The 18,967-nt window shown below is 47.3% G+C and overlaps 1 protein-coding gene across 13 annotated transcripts in view; it reads left to right on the forward strand.

The window, feature by feature from the left end:
• The window catches only part of SIPA1L3 (signal induced proliferation associated 1 like 3), a 237,324-nt gene that overhangs the window by 8,337 nt on the left and 210,020 nt on the right, over nt 1-18,967 (forward strand). The window contains exon 1 of one of the 13 annotated variants that reach the window (XM_027079389.1): nt 6,015-6,210. The exons of the other annotated variants lie outside the window; for them this stretch is intronic. The gene's annotated coding sequence lies outside the window, so the exon portion shown is untranslated. Of the gene's footprint in view, nt 1-6,014; nt 6,211-18,967 lie in introns of those variants that run through there. 13 annotated transcript variants of the gene reach the window in all.

An 18,967-nucleotide genomic window follows, 5' to 3' on the forward strand; every position in this document is an offset into this window, starting at 1 on the left:
ACCCCTGGACTACCAGGGAAGTCACCCTTTTAAATAACAAAAACGCACTGGATATTTGACATTATTAAGGAATTCTTGTTAATTTTTTAGGTGTGATAATGATACTGTGGTTCTGCTTAAGAAAAAGTCCTTATCTTTAAGACTTATATTCTTTTTTTTATAAGTTTACTTATTTTATTTTTGGCTGTGTTGCGTCTTTGTTGTGGCGCACGGGCTTCTCATTGCAGTGGCTTCTCTTGTGGAGCACGAGCTCTAGGTGCACGGGCTTTGGTAGTTGTGGCACACAGGCTCAGTAGTTGTGGCTCGCGGGCTCTAGAGTGCAGGCTCAGTAGTTGTGGTGCACAGGCTTAGTTGCTCTGCAGCATGTGGGATCTTCCCAGACCAGGGCTCGAGCCCGTGTCCCCTGCATTGGCAGGCGGATTCTTAACCACTTCGCCACCAGGGAAACCAAGACTTATATTCTGAAATACCTATGAACTGTTAAAGACATCTGAGATTTGCTTCAAAATAATATGGATGGATGGGCAGGGAGATGGAGGGGGTTTATTATACTCTTCTTTTCACCTTTGTGTGCTTGAAACATCTCACCATGAAAAGTTAGAAGCAAGTATAACAAATTTCACTCAGCGTTTGTGTGTTTCAAGCTCGAGTGTAGTATGGAGGAATTCCCTGCCTCTGCCCAGTTCACTTATATAATAAAAAGGAATTTTGTTTTTTCTTTTCATCATACGAGTCAATACTTGGCTCAGAGCTTTGGAAACCCCTTTGGTAAAGCAGCATCTGGCCACAGCGAGGGCATCAGTGAGCCTGCAGAGGCCACACGCTTCCCCAGCTGCTCTGAGCACTGACCACGAGGGTGCTCGTTCTCTGAGTCAGTTTGCAGAAGTCCCTCTTCCCTGAGATCTGGTTCCCTCCAGCACCTGACCGTGGGGCGCCTCCCACATTTTTTCTAAAGACGTGTTCCAGCAGGAGGCCTCAGATCCTCCTCCCATTCTCCCCTCAGGACAGCCGTGCACAGGTCCTTCCTCTGATGTGTCTTTGTCAGGGCCCCACTTGGAACCAGAATCCAGCATTTGGTTTGCCTCCAGCCCTGCAGCGGGAGGCAGGGAAAGTGCCCCCTTTCAGTTCTGACTTTTGACTTTTGACAAAGCTGCAAGATGCAGCATGTGCGGGTGCTGCGGACCTGATGATATTTCTCATCAAGACAGCAGATAAAACTCCTTGACAACAAACGTTCACTCTGCCCCACTTCACATCAAGCAGAGACTCCTGTTGCATTTGTTCTTTTGGGGTCTCTAACTGAACAGCAAGTCAGTGCAGGGCAGAAACCCTTGTGTGAAAGTGGCAGGAAAAGAGGGCACCCTTATTTGGGGGTTTCTGCTCGAGGTTTGCTTGCTAGATGGGTAGCAATGGTTGATGTGAACAGGAGCTCGGCACTGATCCTGCCCGAGGCTGGCGGCATTTGTTCTGATGCTTAGCTCTTTATACCACGGCCGGGAGGAAGGCAGGCGGAGTCCTGCAGCCCCTCCGGCTCCCTCAAGCATCTGCCTCCAGCACCTTCATCAGTTCTGCCTTTACTTTTCCTTCACAGGCTCTGAGGTGCGTCCAGCATGGAGAGAACATTAGTATCACTGTCACCAGTTTAGGCAGCTTGCTTTTTCCGGGTTTCCCAGTATAGACCTGGCACATGTTGGATCTGAGGGTGGCAAACCCCAAACACTGACACCAATTCTGAGTTTTTATTTATTTATTTATTTTTACATTATTTTGGCTGCGCTGGGTCTTTGTCGTGGTGTGCAGGCTCTTCGCTATGGTGCATGGGCTCTAGAGCGCCGGGCTCAGTAGTTGCGGCACGTGGGCTTAGTTGCCCCGTGGCATGTGGGATCTTAGTTCCCCGACCAGGGATCGAACCCGTGTCCCCTGCATTGGAAAGCGGATTCTTAACCACTGGACCAGCAGGGAAGTCCCTGACTTTTAAACTTACTCATTCAACAGGTATTCACCCAGCTGAATGCTCTTCTAGGTACTAGGTTTATAGCAGTGAGCAAGGCAGACATGGCTTCTCCCCCTCCGGGGCTCTCATTCAAGTGGGGAATTCAGACAGTAGATAGATAAGCAAGATGTATACTGTGTTAGATGGTAATAAATGCTAAGCAGAAAAAATTAAGAAAGGGGATGTGAGGTATTAGGGTGGAGGGTGTTTAAATTTTAGACAGGGTGGCCAGGGATGGCCTCCCTGGGAGGTGGCTTGAGTTCATGCCTAAAGGTGAGGCAGTGTGAGCAGTGGAGGTTTCTGGGCAGAGGGAGCAGCCAGTGCAAAGGCCCTGAGACAGTGGCTAAGAGCAGAGTGGAGGAGGATAGAGTGGGAGGGCACGAGGGCAGAGAGGTGTTGGGTTTGCATCTAGCGCAGCCTTGTCTTTTCTCTGAGATGGGCCATATTGCAGGGTTGATTGAGTTATTGAGAAAGTTGTGTCAGTTGGTATGCCTTTGGCTGCAAACGATAGTTAATAGTAACAGCAGCAGCAGCAAATAGGTCATTTATACAGTGTCTGCTGTATGCTAAGCACTGTGCTCGGCGCGTCCCACAAAGTGACTCATTTAAGCCTCCCAACAACGCTGTAAGTATGTTTATTATTCCCCTTTTGCAGATGAGGCAACTAAATTTAAATAACTTGCCCAACAGCTAGACAGTGGTGGTGACAGGATTTGGATCCCAGGAACCTGACTCCAGAGGCCACACTCTCAACATTTTATCACTTTGTGCTACTCAATCCTGAGCAGGCTCCGGAGTCCCCTGGAGGGCTTGTTAAAACACATTGCCGGGCCCCACCCAGTGTCTCTGATTCAGTAGGTCTGGCTTGAGAATTTGCATTTCTAACAAGTCCCCCGGTGATACTGGTGCTCCTGGGCCTGGGAGCACATTTTGAGGACTGATCTACTATAATTAGGAAGCCCAAGTGAAACTGGCCTGAAATCAGGAGTTTACGATCTGTAACAAGCCCATAGATAGGCAGCACCAGGGTAGAATAATTAAGCAGTTCCACAATGCCTGTAAGAAGCCCAGCCCTCTCTACCATCCTTGGCGTGTCTTCTGTGTCCTCAGGATGTCCTCGTGGCCACAGGATGAATGTCACAGCTCCGGTCATCACACCCTGACAAGGCTATATCCAGCAGCAGAAAGAGGGCCTCTCTCACTGTGTCTCTCTTAGGAGCATGGAAACCTTTCAAAGACGCCCCGCCTCCCAGATTCCCCTCATATCTCATTGGCGAGCATTGTGACACATGACCATGCTTGGGCAAATCACAGGCGAGGGCCAATCAGGATTTACTGTCCCCGCTGGGGCTATAACCATCCTCACATGAAGCACAGGACTGCCGGGAAGAGTGCTGCTACAGGAATAAAATTGGAGTACTATTTAGGAAAAGACTGGGAGAGGGGTATGGATATTGGGTAGGCAAACAATTGGATCTGCTACAGAAGTTAGGGAAACAAAGTGGAAGCATAGTACCTATATGTTTTTGTGCCATTGTCCTTACCAACTTCATTTTGTAATTACCTGATTCAGGACATAGCTTTTTGTTCTCTAATCATTTCTACCTTCAAGAATGTGTATATAGGGCTTCCCTGGTGGCGCAGTGGTTGAGAGTCCGCCTGCCGATGCAAGGGACACGGGTTTGTGCCCCGGTCCAGGAAGATCCCACATGCCGTGGAGCGGCTGGGCCCGTGAGCCATGGCCTCTGAGCCTGTGCGTCCGGAGCCTGTGCTCCCCAACGGGAGAGGCCACGACAGTGAGAGGTCTGCGTACCACAAAAAAAAAAAAAAAAAAAAAAAAGAATGTGGCCCCTCTGGGCATATACCCAGAGAAAACCATAATTCAAAAAGACACATCTACCTCAATGTTCATTGCAGCACTGTTTACAATAGCCAGGTCATGGAAGCAACCTAAATGCCCATTGACAGACAAATGGATAAAGAAGATGTGGTACATATATACAACTGAATATTAGTCAGCCATAAAAAGGAACGAAATTGGGTCATTTGTAGAGACATGGATGGGCCTAGAGACTCTCATACAGAGTGAAGTAAGTCAGAAAGAGAAAAACAAATATTGTATATTAACGCATATATGTGGAATCTAGAAAAATGGTACAGATGAACCAGTTTGCAAGGCAGAAATAGAGACACAGATGTAGAGAACAAACGTATGGATACTAAGGGGGAAAAGTGGCAGGGGTGGTGGTGGTGGTGGGATGAATTGGGAGATTGAGATTGACATATATACACTAATATGTATAAAATAGATAACTAATAAGAACCTGCTGTATAAAAAAGTAAAATAAAAATTTTAAAAATGGCAAAAAAAATTTTTTTCTTGGAATTAAAAAAGAATGTGGCCCCTGCTATTAACATATTAAATGTGACATTAATTGAACAGTTATAATTTAATAATCCCACCCTCTCCTCCCAACAACACGTGAAAGTGACTGTTCATTTTGCAGACTGACATTTCCTGTGGGTGCCTGTTGCTACTGCTTATGGACCCAGTGTAAAGCCGTTGCCCTGTAGGACTGCCGAGGGACTGAGGAATGAAGCGCAGGTTGTGGAGCCAGGCTACTTGGGCGTAAGTCCTGGTTCCATCTCAGGCTCCCATGTGACCTTGGGCAAGCCACTAGCCTTGCAGTGCCTCAGTTTCCATATCTTTAAGGTGGTAATGGTACTGTCCTCCTAGGTTGTTGAGAGAGTTCAGTGCATTCAGGCACGTAAAGCATTTAGAGCACTGCAGCGCCGGGCCCACAGTGACCGCTCAGTACACGTGCTGTATCTGTTGTTCTTTCAATATTTTGTGCCAGTTTACTCACAGGGAACTGTTAGCTCCCTGAGGGCAGGGTTTATGTGGTTTTTGTTTATTACTGTGTCCTAGTGCAGGACTCAGAGTAGATGTTTTGTATATTTTTTCTGTGGACGAAAGGAAGGGCAGTAAGGGTCGGTTTTTTGTTTTTTTTTTTCATTCCCTTCAGCTGCCCAGAATTTAAACTCCGTGACTATAATTACCCCGTTTTGAAGATAAAAGCTGAACCTGATTGAATCTGAGGGCAGCATGTGATAACTGCAGCTGGTGTTTATTGAGCATTTTTGTGCGTTAGGGCTAAGCGCTCACTCTAAGCTCTCACTGATACCCCACGCTCACGCCATTTTACGGATGAGGAAACTGAGGCCCAGTTGGGGGGACCTGTCTTTCCTCTTGAGAGGAGATGTAGTGCAGCGGTTAACAACTGGAAACCCAGAGTTGCTCTGCTTGGCTTGACCCTCTGCCCCACCACTTTCTTGCTGGGTGACCTTTAGCCTGTGACTTCTCTGTTCTTGAACTTTCTCTTATGTAAAATAGGAATGCTAATAGTGCTGACTTAGAGGGTGGCTGTGAGGGTTGGGGGAGGTAATTCACGTGAGGTGCTCAGAACAGTGTTTGTGCAGAGTGAGCGTGGGTGGCAGGGTGCGGGGTGGGGGTTGGGGTTCTGGGGGCTGTTATTTTAGGTAGAACCGTTCCGTTGTGCTTCCCAAGCTGGCTGGAGGAGTCCAACAGCAGTGCTTAATCCTCAAGCGACACTGCCCCTGCGAGCTAGCTCCCCCATCTGCACGGGGAAAGGAGCCCACCTTTGGTTTGTGCGGCTGTGAATGAAGCGGGCAAGCCCAGGGCAGGCGATGCTGTGGGCGCCGATCCAGCCCCGGCTCTGTCAGCGAACAGGTGGCCCGTTCCTGGATCCAAGGTAACCGACCAGCCGCCTTTGTTACCTTGAGCTTTCACTTAAGCCCATTCAGGCTCCTCAGACCACGTGCCTGATGAGTAAGGAGTCCTTTTATTTCCCGCCCGCACAGGGACCCTTGGCAAAACAGCCCTCTTTGGGAACTCGCCTGTTCGCAGAGACCAGCCATCTCTCGGGGAACTCCGGTGGCTGGCGTGTTGTTCTCGCGGCTGTTGAGTAAGCCGCTGTTAGAAGCCGGCACGGCAGGTTCCCGCTTCCGCATTCCAGACACCCAGAGCGGGCTTGGGGGAGGCACCACCCACCCAACGGGGAGGGCGAGGGCGGGACGGCCTGCTGAGCGCAGGCAGGTGGCCTTGGCCTGGACGGGACTGGGGCCGAGAGCCTGGAGCTCCCCTCATAGTCACCTGCCTACTTTGTGATCCAGGCTGTGCTCGGGACATCTTTCAGGTGAGTGGTGTTTGTTAAGTTTGGTAGTGACTTGTAGAGGAGAGGAAGTTAATAGTGTGTTTTCTCCTTTCGGGAATTAGACCTGTGGTTTTTTGGTTTTCTTTTTCCCTCCTCTCCCATGAAATGTTTACCTGTCTGCTGCTAACTGTGAAGAAAGGGTGGACGGAGCGTTGAGGGAGTGAGAAGGAAATGGGAGACATTTCTCCCTGGAGAAGGCATCGTGAATGTTGAGCTCCTAGGGGATGCAAACTTATGTACCAGTGGGGCATCCCAGCCTGGTACAGATGAGCTGTGTGGTCTCAGGAGAGTTCCTTTCCCTCTCAGTTTCCTCATCCGATGAAGTGAGAAGTAGCAGTACCCACTCACCTTTCCAATGAATCACCTATGTAAAGTGCTCACAGCCTGGGCACAGAGTGGTGCACAGTGTCAGCTATTCCCGCCCCCAGCCCCCCAAAATTCCCTGTCTGACCTTGTCTCTGACTTCTCAACTGCTGCTGGCTGTACTCCAGCTACACTGGCCTCCTGCTGTTCCTGCCTCAGGGCCTTTGCCCTGGCTGTTCCCTCTGCCTGGAACACTTCCTTGGTATCCCCAAAGCTCCCACCCGCTTCGGGTCTCTGCTCAAATGTCACCTTCTCAGTGAGGCCTCTCTTCTCGTTAAACAGCACCTTCTCCATCACACTCTGGCCCTTTACTCTGCTTTAGTTTTCTTCATGGCATGACCACTTGATACGTTTATTATCCCCTCCTCCCCCACTGTAGGCTCCAGGAAAGCACAGGTACTTCTGTCTCTCCTTGTAGAACAGTTCCTGGCATGTGGTAGGTGTGGGATAAACTGTTTTATGAGTGAATTTATGATGGCGTCCGAGCAAAGGTGGCTGTTCCTATCTGGGTTTTGAGGAGAAAGTCAACACATCCTCAGATCTGCAACTGAGGGTGGGGCGGTAGCGTGCACACACACCCGCCCTTGGTCACCCAGTGGTCCTCTGGCCTCCCTGCAGTGTCCGGCCCTCTGACTTCCCGTCTCTCAGCCCCTCCCGTCTGTGCAGCCTGGACCCTGGCAGTGGCATGGGTGCATGTGGCATGGAACAGACGGCCTTGGCCCTAGTGAGTGCAGAGGATGTGTGCAGGTTAGTTCAGGTGAGGAAGGCTTTATCAAAGACACCACACACACACACACACACACACACACACCTGTGTATATGGAACGCCGACTTTATTATCAGGCCCTCTTGAGTGTTCCTGCAGTAGTGGGGTTCAGGGAATGCCTTGGAAATAAGAATTAACTGTCCAGGCAGAGTTTATCCGTCTCCCCTGCTTTAAAAGGCAATAATTCTTGCTCTGGGGCTGAACAGGTTTTAACTAAATGGTGAACCTCCAAGAGTCTGTGTAATAGCTGACACCTCCTCATCTGTTTCCTCCCGGTGTCAGCAATCGATTCTGTAAAAATACCTTGGGCAGGGCTTCCCAAAGCTCCACAGAGCGAGCTCAGCAGCCCTCTCGGGTTTCTCCCAACAGCATGAGGTACTGAGGGACTGAGGTGTGTGCTGCCTTCACGCACGTCAGCACACCTCAGTGCCTGCTGCTGCTAGAAGAATGTGCAGAGTGTCAGAGGAGCAGCGCCTACAACATCTGACTGTGTCCTTTGAGCTCCAAGTGCAGTGGTTTTGGAGTTGTGTCGGGGACCCTCTTGCACATAATGTTCAAGTCCCAGCACTGCCCGAGCTCTAGGCATAGCACTTATCTTCACTAAACCTCAGTTTCCTTATCTGGAAAATGGGAATAATTAATAGTACCCGCCTTAAATGAGAAGTTAAAAGTGAGATGGGGTGACCTAGTTAGCAGTGCGTCAAGTGCATTGAGCACTCACTAAATGGGGATAATAATTATTTTTATGAATTGGTTTCAAGCCCTTTAAAATTTTTTCCAGTCCCTTTTTTGTGGGCTCCTCTCTACCCCACCCCCATGTCAAGCATCCTCCCACAATCCTTCACCCATGGGAACAATCAAGTACTGTATGTGTCTTTCCACATAATTTTCCATGGTTATATAATCCTATGGGGGAAATATTATCCTATAAGGGATAACATTGCTGTCAATTTCCCACATTTTGCTTTTCTTACATGGCAGTACTGTGTGGAAATGCCTCCAGGTTCTCAGGGTAGTACTCGAATTTGCTCTTTTTAAGGGCTGTGTAACACATGGAGGTGTGGGTGTACCATAATTTCTTTGACCTGGCTGTTACTAATGTGCATTCCCTTTGTTTCTAGTTGTTTTTTTCCCTCCAAATTATTATTTTTATTGATAGCTTTTAAAAATTAGATTGCAGACATCCAGCCTGCTTAGCCACTTTGTTAAGCTCTAAGCCTTTGAGAATGAATAGGAAGTAGCATTAGTATAATGAGGCCTCTTGCCCAGATAGGAGATGTATTTTCTGAGGGTTCTCACCAGGTCCAGCACAATGTTGAACCACGTACTTTATTTATTTATTTTATTTATTTGGTTGCATGGAGTCTTATTTGTGGCAGGCGGGCTCCTTAGTTGCGGCTCGCCAGCTCCTTAGTTGTAGCACGTGGGCTACTTAGTTGCAGCTCCAGGGCTCCTTAGTTGTGGCTTGCCAGCTCCTTATTTGCAGCACGTGGGCTCCTTGGTTGCGGCATGCGGGCTCCTTAGTTGTGGCACGTGAACTCTTAGTCACGGCATGCATGTGGGATCTAGTTCCCTGACCAGGGATCGAACCCTGACCCCCTGCGTTGGGAGTGCGGAGTCTTATCCACTGCGCCACCAGGGAAGTCCCTGAACCATCAACTTTAAATGCTTTTTAATTACAAAAGTGATTAATAGATTTCTCATGCTTAATATAGATTAGTTGTGCTTAATGAGTACTTATTGCCAAATAAGAGAGAGAAAACTTCAAGTTTTTTCCTATTAACAATCTTTGTTGGAAATCAAAACGCACGAGAGGAGTTTGTGATCTATTGGCAAGTTTCTTTTTTAGGTGGTACTTTAGTTAAGAAATATATTTGGCTTCCTGGAACTTGTGCAGTGGCGTACCCACTTAGAGGTCTGTTTCAGTTCTCTGCTGCTATATAACAAGCGACCCCAAACTTAATGCCTTAAAATGACAGCAGTTTATTATTTCTCATGAATCTCTGATTGACTGAGGCTCGATGGGTCTTCTGCTGGGTTTTTTTTTTTTTTTCAGTGTTTATTTATTTATTTGGCTGCCCCGGGTCTTAGTTGCGGCATGTGGGATCTTTAGTTGAGGCGTGCAGGCTTTTCACTTGCGGCATGCGGACTCTCTTAGTTGCGGCATGCATGCGGGATCTAGTTCCCCGACCAGGTGATCGAACCTGGACCCCCTGCATTGGGAGTACGGAGTCTTAGCCACTGGACCACTGGGGAAGTCCCTCTTCTGCTGGTTTTGATTGGGGTCTCTCGTGTGGCTGGAGTCAGAAGATGGATGGGCTGGAATATGCTCAAGATGGTTTTACTCACATGGCACCTTGGAGATGGCTGGACCCCTCTCTCTAGTCTCAGAACCTCTCCTTCCACATGGTCTCGCCAGCCAGTAGCTGGATTTAGAACGTGGCAGCCCAGGGCTTCCTATACCTTCTTATGGTGTAGGTCCAGCATCAGCCCAGATTCAGTGTGGGAAGGAGGAAGGAAGACGCAAGACTTGAATTCTGGAAGGTGGGGCCTATTGGGGCCCCTCTTTGGAGACCAGCACAGCCTTTGTTTTCTCACATAAGGAGAAGTGCAGAGGTCATCAGGACCAGTTTAGCATCTCCAGTGCCCCAGGCTCCTGTTTATCTGCATTGCTGCCCTTAGCCTAGTAGTGATAAGAAGGCGGCGCCCATCTCCAGCCCCACATCCTATTACAGGCAGAAAGAAGCAAAGTTCTATGGAAAAGAGATAGCACCTCTGTCAGGAAACCAAAGCCTTCCCTGAAATCCTTAGCAGACTTTTGCTTCTGTCTCTTTGGCTAGAACTTTGTGACAAGACCACCCCTTGCCGAAAGGAAGTCTCGGAAATGCAAGTTTTAAGCTGTGCTTATTACCACCCCTGACAGAGGGGCAGTTAAGGAAGCAGCGGGGAGAAAGGACATGCTGGGTAGGCATCTAGGAGTCGTGTGTTCAGACAGCCAAAGACATGATGGGTAAACTGAGGCAGCGTGCATTCATTTATCAACCGTTTATTAAGTACCTGGAATGGGCGAGGCACTGGGCTTCTTACAGAGGCTACAAGGATCGGAGAAGTGGACACATTTGGGGCTAAAACTGACCAGGATCATTTGCTGGTCTGGACCAGATACTTGCTTAGCTCTTGTCTCCCATGTAGATGTTTGGAGTTGACTAAATATCATAACAATAGCCAATCTCATTAAGGGTTTAATTTGTGAAGAGGAACTATGAACCAACTCATTTAATCTAATGGCCCAGTGAAGTAGGCACTGTTATCATCACCCCCTTTTCAGAAGCAGAAACAGAGGTACAGAGAAATTAAATAACCTGCCATACGGCTAAGGAGTAGTAGAGTCGACATGCAGTCTCTGGTGGTCAGGCTCAAGAGTGTGTACTGAACCACTGCGCTCTACTGCTTTCGTTTGTTTATTACGAGAAACGACTCTTCTTGAAAGAATATGTAAGTGACAGCAGAACAAAACATGAGATAGAAACCATTTACTACTCCATCCCTCACTCCTGCTTCCTGCCTCATTGGTCTTATCTGTCAGTAACCTGGTGTATGTTCTTCTCACCTCTTTGTAAATGCATTCCGTTTTTTAAAGACAGCCTTTGGACACACAGAATCAGATTAATCATAATCCTTGGTGCATGGTACAATGGTGTTTTTAGTCTGTACAAAAATGTCTATTACAATGAATAGCCTTTAACCTACTACCTGCCCAAGAACTAGAACATTACCTACCAGTAACTTATACTGTGGTATTTCCCATTCAATCCCCAGTCTGCTCTCCCAGGGGTGACCACCATCTTGAATTTTTTATCATTCTTTGTCTTAAAATAATTATTTTTGAACTTTTACAAATGATATTGTAGTCTTCTGGGACTTGCATTTTTCAGTTAATACTGTGATTGATCCAGACCATTTGGTATAGTGATATTTCATTTTTTACTGCTATGTAATATTCCACTGGCTGAATATACCACATCTTTGTTTAAGTCATTTCCATGACAATGCATATTTCAATAGTTTCCAGATTTTTTTGCTATTCATGGGCTACTGTGAATGTTGTTACACACATTTCCTGATGTGCACGGACAAGAATTTCTTTGAGGTATGTACTAGGCACAAGATTGGTGGGTGTAGGATATGAACATCTTTAACTTTGCCAAATATCATCAAACTGTTCTCTAAACATTCCCTCCGAGGATGTATAAGAGTTCCTGTTGTTCTGTATCCTGTTACACCTGGTTTTGTAAAAGCTTTTTTTATTTTTGTCAGTCTGATGGATATGAAATGAAATCTCATTGTGGTTTTAATTGGTATTCTTCTGAAGACTAGTAAGGCAGTCTTTTCATTTATGTTTCTTCTTTTGGATATAGGCTGTTCATGCTTTTTGCTGCTTTTTCTTTTTCTTATTGGTTTGTAAGTGTTCTTTATATAGTCTGGTTACTCATCCTGGGGCTGCAGCCTATTTAACCTAATGAAAGTTTTATGATTCTCATGTCCCCGTTTCCTTGGTTGTCTCTGCTTGTTCTCTCTCTCCCCAACTCCATGATACCTCTTTGTGTACTCCAGCTCACAGTGACTCTCTCTGGAACGGTTCTCAAATTATGGGCATTTTTATACATTTGTATAGATATATGACTATACTTGTTCCACCCACTGTAACATAGCTTTGTAATTCCAGGTGTATCAGGATTAGGTTCAACTGTATATAACAGAATTATTTATTTATTTCTGTCTCACATAAAGGAGCCCAGTGATAAGGAGGCCAGGGCTGCACTCTAATCAGGGACTCAGGTTCCTTCTCCCTTTTTGCTCCACCGTCCTTGTGCTGTCACCTCATGGTTCAAGATGGCTGCTCAAGCTCCAGCCATTATATCTCAGCAAGCAAGAAAGAAGGGATGAAGATGGGCACCCCTACTTAATGGAAGTTGCACACAATAATTCTGCTTACAGACTCTTGCCCAGAACTTAGTCACAGTACCATTTATAGTTATAAGGGAATCTGGGAAATGTGTTTCACATGGCCTTGTTCTTAGTTAAAAATCAGACAATATTACTAAGTTAAAAGGGGAGACTAGGGCTTCCCTGGTGGCGCAGTGGTTGAGAGTACGCCTGCCGATGCAGGGGACATGGGTTCGTGCCCCAGTCCGGGAAGATCCCACATGCCGCGGAGCGGCTGGGCCCGTGAGCCGTGACCACTGAGCCTGCGTGTCCGGAGCCTGTGCTCCGCAACGGGAGAGGCCACAACAGTGAGAGGCCCGCGTACCGCAAAAAAAATAAAAAAGGGGGAGACTAAATACTGGATTAGGCAAACAACAACTTTACTAGTTCTGAAATGTTCCCTAAAAATGGCTCTTAAAGGAGTTGCCACACACCAGGATAGTACCTCTAGATGATGCACCCACCTTTTTTTAAAAATTTATTATTTTTGGCTGCGTTGGGTCTTCGTTGCTGTGTGCAGGCTTTTTATAGTTGGGGCGAGCAGGGCTACTGTTTGTTGTGTGCGGGATTCTCATCGTGGTGGCTTCTCTTGTTGTGGAGCATGGGCTCTGGGTGCATGGGCTTCAGTAGTTGCAGCACGCGGCTTCAGTAGTTGTGGTGCGTGAGCTCAGTAGTTGTGGTGTGCGGGCTCAGTAGTTGTGGCTCACGGGCTCTGGAGCGCAGGCTCAGTAGTTGTGGTGCACGGGCTTAGTTGCTCCACGGCACGTGGGATCTTCCCGGGCCAGGGATAGAACCCGTGTCCCTTGCATTGGCAGGTAGATTCATAACCACTGCACCACCAGGGAAGTCCCATAAATATCTTTTTAGAATTGATTTGTTCCAACCAAGACCCAACAAGTTTCACTGTTGGATTTGGTTCACATGCCTATTATGTGTTGTTTAGTCTGCAGGTTCCCCCCCTCCCTTTTTTTTTTTTCTTTTATAGTTTATTTGTTGAGAGAAGCCATGTCATTTGTCTTGTAGATTTTGTACATCTGTGTCTGGCTGATTGTATACCTGTGGTGGTATTTTAACGAGTTCTTCCGTCCCTGTGTTTCCTATGAATGGGTAGTGGATTCCGAGACCAGATCAGATTCATATTTGAGATGTACACACACACACACACGTGTGTGTGTTGCTGGTGTGTGTATATCCATTACGGTATGTAAAGCCTGTTTTCTCTTTCTGTGATGTTCTGTAGAGTTAACTGTAAATGACCATTGCCTAGACCCATGCTTTCACTTGGGGTTTGCAAAAATTGCAAACCTCCTCTTCATTTATTAGCTGGAATAGTCCTAGAAAGAAACCTCCCTCATCTATTATTCAGTTATCCTGAGGGTACTGACCCTTTTGACTTTTGTTTACATTAGCAATGAGTAGTGAACAATTGGGCTGGTGGTTTCTAATCGGCCGATTTTTCCTTCACTGATTCCAGTCTTCTGTCTTTGTTTTTGTGTTGTTTGTGATATTTACTGGTTTCTGCTACTGCCCACGTCCGTCTTGGATTTGGGAACAAACAGATGAGCCATGGTCACAGTCATCTCAATGTGTAGGCATGGCTGCCTCAGGCCTTACCTTTGACCAGGTGGAGCCCTATGTGCTTGTCAGTGTAACCAGGGAGAGTCGGCTCTAGACTGTTGACATTTTCATTTTTTCCCCCCTCTCTTTCCTGGCCATGTATTTTCAAACCTACAGCCTCTGGAGAGTTCCTGCTCTGTGCCAGGGTATAAACCTTTATGCTTGGGGCAAGAGGTGTTCGAGCGTTTGAATTTATTCTGGTCTGAAACTGCATTCCTAGACAAAAGAACAGTAAAGGGCTGTGCTCCATTGGAAAGGCCAGTCCTTCTCGTAGCCTGGCCAGGGCGAGCTCTGACTCCAGCCACTGTTGTCTGGGTCATAAATTCTTAAGAGCACAACATGCTTGAAATCATTTGGGTGCCTTGGGATCAGTTACACACTATATACCTGAGGATTTTCTTTCCTGCTGGAGATTACAACACATTTATTCCCTCTGGGTGGGGAGAGAAGATTTGATGTGGAATGATGCAGAATTCCTTCGTTCATTCAGTCAGTGACTTGTTCATTTGGCAGATATTTATTGAGCTTCACGTGTTCCAAGTGCTGGGGTCAGAGCCCGCGAAGGTCCATACTCTTGGAGTTTACGTTCGCGTTGAAGGACACAGATGATAAAGTAGTAAACAAATTGATCCGATATTGTACTTTCGGGTGGGGACGAATAGTGCTCTGAAGTCACTGAAGCAGAATGTGAGAGGACACACCTGGTGGAAGGTGGAGGGGGGCTGTGGGAGGCTGGATAGCTGGGATGCTTGGGGGAGAGCTTTGCCGGGGTAGTGGTATGTCAGCTGAGTCTGGGATGGTACAAAGGTGGCAGCCTTGTGAACAACCTGGGGGAAGAGCCTTCCTGACAGAAGGAGCAGCGAATGAAGAGGTGGGAGTGAGTTTGGCGCGGCAGGGAACAGCAGAGGACACAACATGGCTGGAGCGCAGGAGGATGGGGTTGGAGGAAGGACAGGGATGACAGCCTGGTGGAGAATTTGGGTTTGATTCTGAGCGTCATGTCTCTCATTCCCTCTGGCTGCTGTGAGGAGCATAGATGGCAGAGGTGGGGGTGGAAGTGAGGTGATGAGGGTGGTGGAGTGAGCAGAGGGGTGTGGTGCCAGACCTGAATGGTCTCATTGGTGCTGGAGAGAAGCTCACAGCTGGACAGAACTTGCCAGGGGATTGGTCAGAGTGGGCGGTGAGTGGGGTGAAAGCTTTTCCAGGGGCTTTGGGCTTTGGTCTGCAGGTTTGGGTGGCAGTCATAACAGTCCCAGGCCCCCTTTAACGTGGGCTGAGGGTCCTACTCACACATGTCTCGTTTAACCATCATTGCAGTAGACTCTTATTCCCCATTTCACAGATGAGGACACTGAGGCCCAGGGAAGGGAAGCCCTTGATCCTTGTCATCCAGCTACTTGGGGCTGGGCTTGGAACCTGGCTAGCCTGACCCACAGTCTGACCTTGCTCCCCTTTTCTCTCACTGCATCCACAGCTGTTAATTCATTATGTTGACACAGTCTGTGCCCAGGAGGAGCTGAATGTCAGTGTCCTACATTTATGAAATCGGGGTGGAAGGGATCAAGTCCACATCGGTGGCCCTTCCACCTTCCTGCTAACCTGGATGCTGACACGCCTTTTATTACAGTATTTATTACAGGGCAGAAAACAGGGACTTTCTGGTTGCTGACACAGATGTAACTTGATGTTTGTAACTTGACACTTGGGCCAGATAAGGTGTATATAGGCCCCGGACTTTGAGCTCCCGAGCCTGCTTCACTGATGGGGCAGAAAGTCTCCCCAATCATCAGATCCTTTTTATCTTCTCCTCCAGAGCTCCACGGGTCAAGGGAGCTCACTCCCCACGAGGTGTGTCCTGTGTGATGCCTCAGCCAGACACATGGCTTTGCTTGGTGTCCTCTAGGGGAGAGGTGTGACCCCCACCTCCCTCTGTGTCGTGGCTCCTGGGAAAGGTGGCGTGGAGTCTGGTCCCGCTCACCACCTACCGTTTAACAGCACTGATAGCTGCTGATCAGCTGCTCCCACCTGCATTTAGGGCAGGTGGCAAAATTTTATATTGATCGGTCTTTTAAAATTCTACTTAAAAAAATCTTTGCTGATTTAAAACTTACAGAAACCACACACTGGTTGTAAAACAGTTCACAGAGTAGAGCAGCACGTAAAGCGTGGAAGTTCCGCATTCCCATTGTGGCCCCGGCACCTGGCCTTCTCCTCGCCTCCCTCACCTGCCCAGAGGGACATGAAGTGCACGCTTCCTTGCTGTGTGTGCTGTGGATTGTGTGTGCTAAGAGCCCGGGCTCTGGAGCCACAGTGCTTGGGTTCAAATCCCAGTTTTGCCGTGTGCTGACTTGGGCCTTGACTTAATCACTTTGTGCCTCAGTTTCCCCATCTGTAAAATGGTGGTGATGGTTCTTGGCTAGTAAGGATTCATTGCATTGAGTATGTAACAGAGTGGCACCTTGCAAGTGACATGCACTTACACGTTAACTATTTTTACTACACACATATATGCATATGTTGTTTTACACACATATTTCTTCTGGGTATATTGTTCTGCAGGTTGCACTTTCCTTTAATAGTCTATCTTGGAGAGCCTCCTGGGTCAAGGTCAGCCACATTCTCCCCCCCGCCCCGCTTTTAAAATTTATATATTTATTTATTTTAAATTATTTATTTATTTATTTTTGGCTGCGTTGGGTCTTTGTTGCTACGCACAGGTTTTCTCTAGTTGTGGCGAGCGGGGGCTACTCTTGGTTGCAGTGCACGGGCTTCTCATTGTGGTGGCTTCTCTTGTTGCGGAACACAGGCTCTAGGCGCGCAGGCTTCAGTAGTTGTGGCCCGCGGGCTCAGTAGTTGTGGCTTGCGGGCCCCAGAGCTCAGGCTCAGTAGTTGTGGTGCACGGGCTTAGTTGCTCCGCGGCATGTGGGATCTTCCCGGACCAGGACTCGAACCCGTGTCCCCTGCATTGGTAGGTGGATTCTTAACCACTAAGCCACCAGGGAAGACCTGCCGTGTTCTTTTTAATAACTTCACAGTGTTCCATCCTGTCAGTGCCCTGTTATCAAACACAGTTTGTTTCCAACCTTTATTGTTATAACTCTGAACATCTCACACACAAAAACCTTTGTTTGCTTCTTAGATTTTTCTTGGAACAAAGTCCTGGCGTTGCAATTACTGCAACAAAGTGAATAAATATATTTAAAGACTTGTGATATTTATTGCCAACTTGTCTTCTGGGATCTGTTTATTAACCATATGTATTCCTTGTTCCTATTTTTCTAGGGTTTTTTTTTTCTTACAGATTTGTAGGGGATCTTTACATTGTTGAAGGTATGAATCATTTGTTATATGTTGCAAATTTAATTTTTTTTAATTAAAAAAATTTTTTGGCCATGCCACGCAGCTTACAGGGACTTAGCTCCCCAACCAGGGATTGAACCCAGGCCCGGCAGTGAAAGTGCTGAATCCTAACCACTAGACCACCAGGGGATTCCTTATGCTGCAAGTTTATATTCCTACTTAGTTTACTTTTAAATTTTTTTATGTTATTAAACATACTGAGACTTTTTTTTTTAAGCTTTGGCCTTTAAGATAAATATATTCCTAGTTATTTTATGGCTTCATTTTTTACATCCAATATCTGTAAATTTTTTTTGGTGTTAGGTGTGGGATAAAGATCTTAAACCCACTCTTCACCCACCCCCGACCAGTAGTTAAGCAGTTATCCCCATCATATGGTCTGAATAATCCATCCTTTCCCACTAACTTGAAAATCTTATTAGCCAGGCCCCAGTCTAAGTGTTTGAACATTTACCTTTTGGTCCCCTGCCATAACTCGGTGAAGCAGGTTGGTAATATCTCCATTCTCAGGGAGGAAACTGAAGCACAAAGAGGTGACCTTGCTTGCTTAATGTCTCACAGCATGGATGAGGCAGAATCTGGCTTGCAATATTGTGGATTTATTCAGTAACGAGCTTCCTTATTTCTAATATATTTTCAGCAGCTTTTCCTGCAGTTTCTTGGCAGACCTTCCTTTTGTCCACTAGTAATAGGCATTTCGATTGCTCCTGGGCTCTTCTCTGCCTCATTGCCCTGGACAGGACTTTCGTGACAGTGTTAAACACCAATGGGGGCTGCAGACAGGCATGGGTACCTCAAGATGTTTTATCCTTCAGGTCCCCCCTCCATGGGGGCCTAGTTAGGCAGGGACCAGAAAAGTGGCAATGTCAGTACAATGAAGGACTCATCTGTCCCCATGGCTGGGCCAAACCAGGGAAGAAGCTGGCATCAAGGGTCATAACTTGAGTACAAGCGGCAGTGGACAACATTCTGGGGCCTTGATTAATACGAAGGGGGGAGAAAAAAAGGGTCCAGCAGCGAGGATGTGTGGAGCCCAGCAAGGAGCTAGCACAGTGAACCCAAACGTGGGGAGGGCAGCCTCAGAGTTGGCTGCTGGCTCTGTGGAACTGGTTCCCCACCTGGATCTCATGAGGCCTGACATCAGACTACCAGCTTCACACTGCACCCTTGCCTCGTCCAGGCGGGTAGCCTTGGACAAGCATCTTACCGTCTCTGTGCCTCAGCTTCACCTTCTGTAAAATGGAATAATTGGAGCTTTTACCTTAGGTTTTTGTGAGGATTAAATGATCCATGTAAAGTGCTTGGAACTGTGGTTGGCACATAGTAAACACTCAAATAAATGTTAGTCATTATTTCTTCTCTGCTAAGAATAGATCAGGGCAAAGGCTGGAGAGTGTCTGAGGCTCCTGTTTCAGCAGAGGTGATCAAGGCAGACCTCTGAATGTTTGGTCAAGACCTCAGAGATAAGGAGCCAGCTATGGAGACATCAGGGAAAGAGCATTCCAGACAGGTGGCAAGTGCAAAGGCCCTGAGGCCGGAGCTTGCAGAGCATGTTCTTAGAAGTACAAAGAGGCCACTGTGGCCAGAGGGGAGTGAGGGAAGGGAAGATAAAGGAGATGAGGTCAGAGAGGATGCCAGCTGGGAAGT

The sequence above is a fragment of the Aethalodelphis obliquidens genome, unplaced genomic scaffold, assembly GCF_003676395.1.
Source record: "Aethalodelphis obliquidens isolate GAN/ISIS:26980383/991018 unplaced genomic scaffold, ASM367639v1 scaffold43, whole genome shotgun sequence".
Lineage (NCBI taxonomy): Eukaryota > Metazoa > Chordata > Mammalia > Artiodactyla > Delphinidae > Aethalodelphis > Aethalodelphis obliquidens.